Raw genomic sequence first — 7,915 nt, 5'->3', positions numbered from 1 at the left:
TAAACACTAAAGGATCCAAGCCGTCTTCTGCCCAAGCGAGTAACATGGATACATTCAACGTATAGGTCTTCTTCTGAGAGTCAAGTATCTCCGTCCCTATGCCCCACTGCCAGTTAACTGTATCTTTCGCACCGCCACATTGACGAATTAGCATGTAAATAGCGTTCCTATTAAATACTAATGGATCCAAGTCGGATTCTCTCCAAGCGAGTAACGTGTCCCCAGTCCACCTATAGATGTACAGTCATCGTATGGATCTTGTCTTTAGAGTCAAATATCTTTTTACCGATGCACCACTGCCTCTTTTCTGTATCCCTCGCACCCCCAAATTTGCGAATCCCAACAGTAATTGCTTCGATAACAAATATAAACGATCCATGCTGATTTCTCCCCAAGCGAGTATCGTGGCTACAGTCATCGTATGAATCTCCTCTTGGGAGTCAAGTACCTTATTATCCAATGCACCAATGCCAGTTTACAGCATTCCTCGTACCTTCACATTCACGAATGAACACTGAAACGGAGTCGCTATTAAACAATAAAGGATCGATGCCGACTTCTCCGCAAGCGTGGCCACAGTCAACATATGGATCTTCACCTGAGAGTCAAATATCTTTTGTCCGATTCACCACTTCCAGTTTACTGTACCGTCGCATAATCACATCGACGATTTAACACAGAAACGGCGTCGCTATTAAATACTAACGCATCCATGCAGACTTATCCCCTAGCGAGTAACGTGGCTGTAGTCAACGTATAAAATTTCTCCTGCGGGTCAAGTAACCTTTGTTCCCATGCATCATTGCCAGTTAACTGTTTCCCTCACACCGTCATGTTGACGCATTAACAGAGAAATTGTGTAGCTACTAAGTAATTAAGCATCCAAGCAGACCTCTCTTCTAGAAAGTAACGCGATTACAGTAAATGTATGGATTTACTCCTGCATGTCAAGTTAACAAAGAAATTGGGCCGCTTTTAAATATTAAAGGGTACATGACTTCTCGCCCTGCAAGTAACATGGATTTAGTCAATGTACAAATCTTCTCAAGGAAGTCACTTTTTTTCGATGTACCACTGGCCGTTTACAGTACCCCTAGCTGCCTCACATTGACGAAATAACACAACTACGTCGCAATTAAATACAAAAGAAACAATACCGACTTCCTCTCATGCAAGCATTGCGACGTCAGTCAACGTATGGATCTTCTGTTGGTAGTCGTGTGTCATCTATACACCAATGTCAGTTTACTGTATCCCTCACACACACAAGTTAACGAATTAACACAGAAATTGCGTCGCTATTGAATACTAATGGATCCATGCCGACTTCTCCCCATGCGCATAATGCGACTAATGTCAACGTATGGATCTTCTATTGTGAGACAGGTATGTTTTTTCCGATGCACCACTGCCAGTTTAGTGTATCCCTCGCACCCTCACATTGACAAATTAACACAGAAACTTCGTCGCTAATAATGCTAATACATTTTCCGATACATCCCTCCATTTAATGTTAGCCCTCGCACCATCAAATTGTCGAATTAATGCTGAAGTAGCGTCGGTATTAAACACTAAAGGATCTATGCCAACTTCTCCACAAGCGAGTAACGCGGCTACGGTCAATGTATGAATTTTCCCTGTGTGCCAAGTATCTCTTTTCCGATGCACCACTGCCTGTTTACTGTAATCCCTACACATCCTAAATGACGATTAAACATAGGAATTGCGTCGCTATTAAGCACTGAAGGATCCATGCCGACTTTTCCACAATCGATTAACAGGGCTACGGTCAACGTATGGATCTTCTCCTGACAGTCAAGTATTTTTTTTTTTTTTGACCCACCACTGAGAGTTTACTGTATCCCTCGTACCTTCACGCTGACGAATTAACACAGCAATTGCGTAGTTATTAAATACTAAACGATGCAAGCCAACTTCTTTTCAAGTGAATGACGCAGCTACTATCAACGTATATACCTTCTCCTGGGAGTAAAGTATATTTTTCCCGATGCACCACTGGGAGATTACTGTATCCCTCTCACCCCAATATTGACGAATTAAAACAGGAATTGCGTCGCCATTAAATACTGAAGATACATGCAGACATCCACCAAAGCGAGTAATGCGTCTACTGTCAACATATATATATATTTTGCTCTGAGGCATATATCTGATCTCCGAAACACCAATGCCAGTTTACTGTATCCCTCGCACCCTCACATAGACGTATTAACACAGAAATTGAGTAGCTATTGAATACTGAAGGGTCCATGACGACATCTCCCGAATCGAGTAACGTTGCTACAGTCAACGTATAGTTCTTGCCCTGGGAGTCAAGTATCTCTTTCCGATCCACCACTGCCTGTTCATTGTATCCTTCATGCCCTCCCATTGACGAATTAACACAGATATTGTGTCGCTATTATACCCTAAAGGATCCAGGATGACTTGCTCACTAGCCAGTAAAGGGGTTACAGTCAACATATGGATCTGCTCCTGGGAGTCAAGTATCTCTTTTATGATGCACCATTATTTGATTATTGTAACCCTCATACCCTCACGTTGTCGATTTAGCACAGCAATTACGCCGCTATTAAATACTAAAGGATCCTGGCTGACTTCTCCCCAAGCGAGTAATGTGGCTACGGTCAACGTATGGATCTTCTCAATGCAGTCAAGTATTTTTTTCCGACGCACCACTGCCTGTTTACTGAAAATCACATACCCTCTTAGTGACGATTTGACACAAAAATGGCGTCGCTATTAAATACAAAAGAATCCATGCCGACTTCTCCCCAAGCGAGTAACTGCGGTATGGTCAACGTATGGCTCTTCTCCTTGGAGTCAACTATCTATTCTCCAATGCACCACTACCAGTTTGCCGTATGCCTCGCACCTTCACATTGACTAATTAACACACAAACTGCGACGCTATTATCGCCTTCACTGGCACTGTAATTGGTCTTGCATTGCCATGTAACCAATTATTTCCTGAATATAATCTCAAACTATATTGCTAAAGGTAATATAAAACGTATTTGTAATGAAAGTAAAACATAAAATTTACTCTCGTGAATCAAATGTATTTTGGGGCTCACTAAGGCGCTAGTGGCATATCAGGCCACATTCTGTAGTAGGTGGCCTTGGTTACGCTATTGCATCTCGTTTATTTTTCTTGAAAATTGTGACAGTTGAGAGTACTAAATTTTCATTTAATATTGAAAAATAAAACTATACATCCTACTGACAAACGACGTAGTTATTGAACGAAAAATATAGTAGAAACAGCATTCAAAATCAAACACAAGATCGTAATAAAAACTTCTGAAATACAGTGTATGTCAAATCTCAGAAAACATAAAATCAAGAACTTTACGGATTAAACAAATAAAATAAATACAAAGATCTAGAATAGTACCACACATAACGATCGGTAAATGAAAGAACAGCAAAAGTGCAATCTGCCTTTGGAGGTGGTGATTAATACAACAATGCAATCAATTGCCAGCCGAGGTGGCCGAGTGGTTCTAGGCGCTACAGTCTGGAACCGTGCGACCGCTTCGGTCGCTGGTTCGAATCCTCGCCTCGGGCATGGCTGTGTGTGACGTCCCTAGGTTAGTTAGGTTTAAGTAGTTCTAAGTTCTGGGGGACTGATGACCTCTGCTCTTAAGTCCCATAGTGCTCAGAGCAATTTGAACCATTTTTTTGCAATCAATTCCCTGCTTTATTTGCGCAATCTGAGCACTCGTAAATCGTGTCTGTTTGTTGTCCTCGGCTGGCGCATGATCTGCATTTTTTGCTCGGTGTTTTTGTTTTTCCAGTTTATTCTCTATTTACCACAACATGTTGGGGATTTGTGACTGGCCGTTCTACCTACTTTTGTGGCAATAGTGCTCGTATAACACTGAGTCTGAATTCTTGGAGGGGCATTTTTCTGCCAGAATATTTGTTGTGTATGGCATATGCGTTTGTCAGCATCATTTCCATAAGGTGGATAAAAAGTTTCTTGTACCAGCCTATGGTTTCTCGTTCCGAGGGGTAATATGACAACGTCTGATAGTGCCGATCAACTTCCAACATAAATTTATTGTAGTTTACAATGGCGAAGGGCTCAGATTTCTTCTCCTTTCCTTTGTTTTCAACCTCAACCATTTCATTTGTAAATGAATTAGAAATGTAGAAAACCTCCCTCTTATCACGCCACTTACCCGTTATAACTTCTTCCACAAACCTGGCAACAGCTTCCTCTTTTTGTAATTTTTCCTTCGGTTTTTTCTTGGTTGTATCCTTCCTATTCGCCCTCAGAGTTCCCGTACAGTGAGTCTTCTTATCCAGGAGCAACTTAGCCAATGCAAAGCTATTATAGTAACTGACGAAGTACACGTGGTGACCAGCATTCAATTTTTCATCCAATAAATGAAGAACAGTTTTTTGCACTGGCCTCTTCCTCCTAAATCGTCTAGCATACCAGTGTATACCGCAAATTTTAGGACCATTCCAGTTGGAGTTTTCAAAATATACAGTTCTGAGCACTATGGAACTTAACATCTGAGGTCATCAGTCCCCTAGAACTTAGAACTACTTAAACCTAACTAACCTAAGGACAACACACACATCCTTGCCCGAGGCAGGATTCGAAGCTGTGACCGTAGCGGCCGCGCGGTTCCAGATTGTAGCGCCTAGAACCGCTCGGCCACTCCGGCCGGCATACAGCCTTATACCATTTTTGACCTTTTTTTTTTTGGATGTATTGGCTGGAAAGTAATGGCTCAAATGGCTCTGAGCACTATGCGACTTAACTTCTCAGGTCATCAGTTGCCTAGAACTTAGAACTAATTAAAGCTAACTAACCTAAGGACATCACACACATCCATGCCCGAGGCAGGATTCGAACCTGCGACCGTAGCGGTCGCTCGGTTCCAGACTGTAGGCTGGAAAGTAATCCTCCATGTCAAAGGATCATTGATTCGTCCAGTGACAGTTCCCGTCCAGAGTAGTACACTTGGCACATCCTTTCATTGAAAAAATTTATAACTGGACGTATTTTATACAACCTGTCGCACTGTTTTGGTTCACCCTATTTTGGATTATCAGGAAAATGGAATGCACGTAGTATTAGAAGAAAATGATTTTGTGAAATACTATCGGCAAATCCTTTCACGTGAAATAAAGGGACCTTTTTCCAAAAGTCCTGCAATTTCCTCATCTTTACATTTCCCATGTGTAGGAAAACTCCAATAAACACGAACAATTCGCCAATCGTCACATCTTTCCAACAATTTATTCCACAGAACGGAATATTTCAATTGCGTTTCGATTTGTTCCTTGTACAACATTCAATAGAAATTCATCCGTCTGCAAAAGATGAAAATAATCTAACGGAGTGTTTCCCGTTGGTGGAATTAGCAGTCCCTCATTTTTTATAAATGGGGAATTTACTATTCCAACTGGATTGCTTTCTCATGCAACACTTGTGTCGGCTACGTTACACTGTTTACCACGCCTTCTGCCCCTCTCTGTAGCTTGGATTCTCAGCCATGTCTACAGTCTCATCTAAGGCCAACTCGGCTGCGTTAGTCTCTTCATTGGATTCCCACCCGTCCTCCCCACTGGCCAATTCTGTTTCCCAATCACCTTCTTGTAATATTCGTAATAATTCCGCATCCGTTAGTTTTTATACGGTTATTATGTCCCATATTTTACGTTTCTTAGGTTCTGAAGGGCCTGTCGTCTCACGATTGTTTTGCGTTTCACATCAGAGAAAAACTGGGCTTCCCGCCATCTCCTCTTTATTTCTTTCCTGTGTGACTTATATTGTTGTATTACTGTTCTGAACACATTTTACTTCCTTCTTTCGTCAGTCACTTGAAGTATTTCTTTTGGTACCGAAATTTACTTCGCAGTTACCTTCTTAATACCTATGTTTGTCTTTCCAACATATGTGGTTGTTTCTTTTAGAGATGTCCACTTGTCTTCATATGAGCTGCCTAATGTGTTATTCGTTATCGCACTATTGATATCTTTAGCGAACTTCAATTACACCTCATCCTTCCTCTGCATTTCAATGTCCCACTTCCTTCTACAGCGACTCTTCCGTACGATTCTCTTAAACTCGTGTCTACTATTCATCATCGCTAAATAGCTATATGAGTCTACTGCTGCTCTTGGGTAGCTTTACAATTCTATATCTGATGTAGTTTTGGACCCCCTTAGCCTTGATGACAGCTTACACCCTCGCAGGCATACGTTCGATCAGGTGCTGGAAGGTTTCTTGGGGAATGGCAGAGCATTCTTCACGGAGTGCTGCAATGAGGAGAGGTATCGATGTCGGTCGGTGAGGCCTGGCACAAAGACGGCGTTCTAAAACTTCCAAAAGGTGTTCTATAGCATTCAGGTCAGCACTCTGTGCTGACCAGTCCATTACAGAGATGTTATTGTCGTGTAACCACTCCGCCACAGGCCGCGTATTATGAAGAGGCGCTTTATCGTGTTAAAAGATGCAATCACTATCCCCGAATTGCTCATCAACAGTGGGAAGCAAGAAGGTGCTTAAAACATCACTGTAGGCCTGTGCTGTGATAGTGCCACGCAGAACAACAAGTGGTGCAAGCCCCTTCCGCGAAAAACACGACCACACCATAACACCACCGCCTCCGAATTTTACTGTTGGCACTACAAACGCTGGCAGATGACGTTCACCGGGCATTCGCCATACCCACATCCTGCCATCGGATCGCCACATTGTGTACCGTGATTCGTCTTTCCACACAACGATTTCCCACTGTTCAATCGTCCAATGTTTACGTTCCTTACACAAAGCGAGGTGTCGTTTGGCATTTATCGGCGTGATGTGTGGCTTATGATCAGCCGCTCAACCATGAACTCCAAGTTTTCTCACCTCCCGCCTAACAGTTATAGTACTTGCAGTGGATCCTGATGCAGTTAGGAATTCCTGTTTGATGATCTGGTTGGATGTCTGCCTATTACACATTACGACCCTCTTCAATTGTCAGCGATCTGTGTCTGTCAACAGACGAGGTCGACCTGTACGCTTTTGTGTTCTGTACGTGTCCCCTCACGCTTCCACGTCACTATCACATCGGTAACAGTGGACCTAGGGATGTTTAGGAGAGTGAAAATCTCGCGTACAGACGTATGATACAATTGACACCCAATCACCTGACCACGTTCGAAGACCGTGAGTTCCGCGGAGCACCCCATTCTGCTCTCTCACGATGTCTAATGACTACTGAGGTCGCTGGAACGAAGTACTTGGCCGTAGGTGGCTGCAAAATGCACCTAATACGAATATCGTATGTTTTTGCGGGGGTCTGGGTACCTTTGATCACATGGTGTACCTCCGTATCCTCATGTGATTCTTGAATAGAGTGTTCAATATTACTAGCTGAAATGTATTGCCGAATTCGGCTCTTCTGTCTTATTCCTACTACCGAGCCCGTATACTCCCCTAACCCTTTCTTCTACTCCGTCCGCTACAACCACATTCCAGTCCCCCATTATTTACCCATTATTTACATACTGAATTACAGTTCAATATCTCACATACTTTTTCTATCTCCTCATCTTCTCCTTGCGGGTTCGGCACGTGCATCTCAGTTGTGTTTTCTGGCGAATCTGATGGAAACTATCCTATCACATATCAGTTCACAGTCTCCACCCTCTTCGTAACGAATTCTGGTTGTTGCAGCTGACACTATCCTGTATTCGTCGGACCAGAAATACTGGCCTTCCTTCCATTCCACTTCACTTACACCCACTGTATCTAGACTGAGCCTTTGCACTTCCTTTTCAAACTTTTTAGTTTCTCTAACACTTTCAAACTTCTTACTATTCAAGCCCCGACTTTTAGAACGTTATCATTCTGTTTTTGTTGCTCATTTTTATTATGGTCACC

The sequence above is a fragment of the Schistocerca piceifrons genome, chromosome 2 (genome assembly GCF_021461385.2).
Source record: "Schistocerca piceifrons isolate TAMUIC-IGC-003096 chromosome 2, iqSchPice1.1, whole genome shotgun sequence".
NCBI classification, from domain to species: Eukaryota; Metazoa; Arthropoda; class Insecta; order Orthoptera; family Acrididae; genus Schistocerca; species Schistocerca piceifrons.
The sequence above is the reverse complement of the archived record's forward strand: the minus strand, read 5'-3'. Positions refer to the sequence as shown.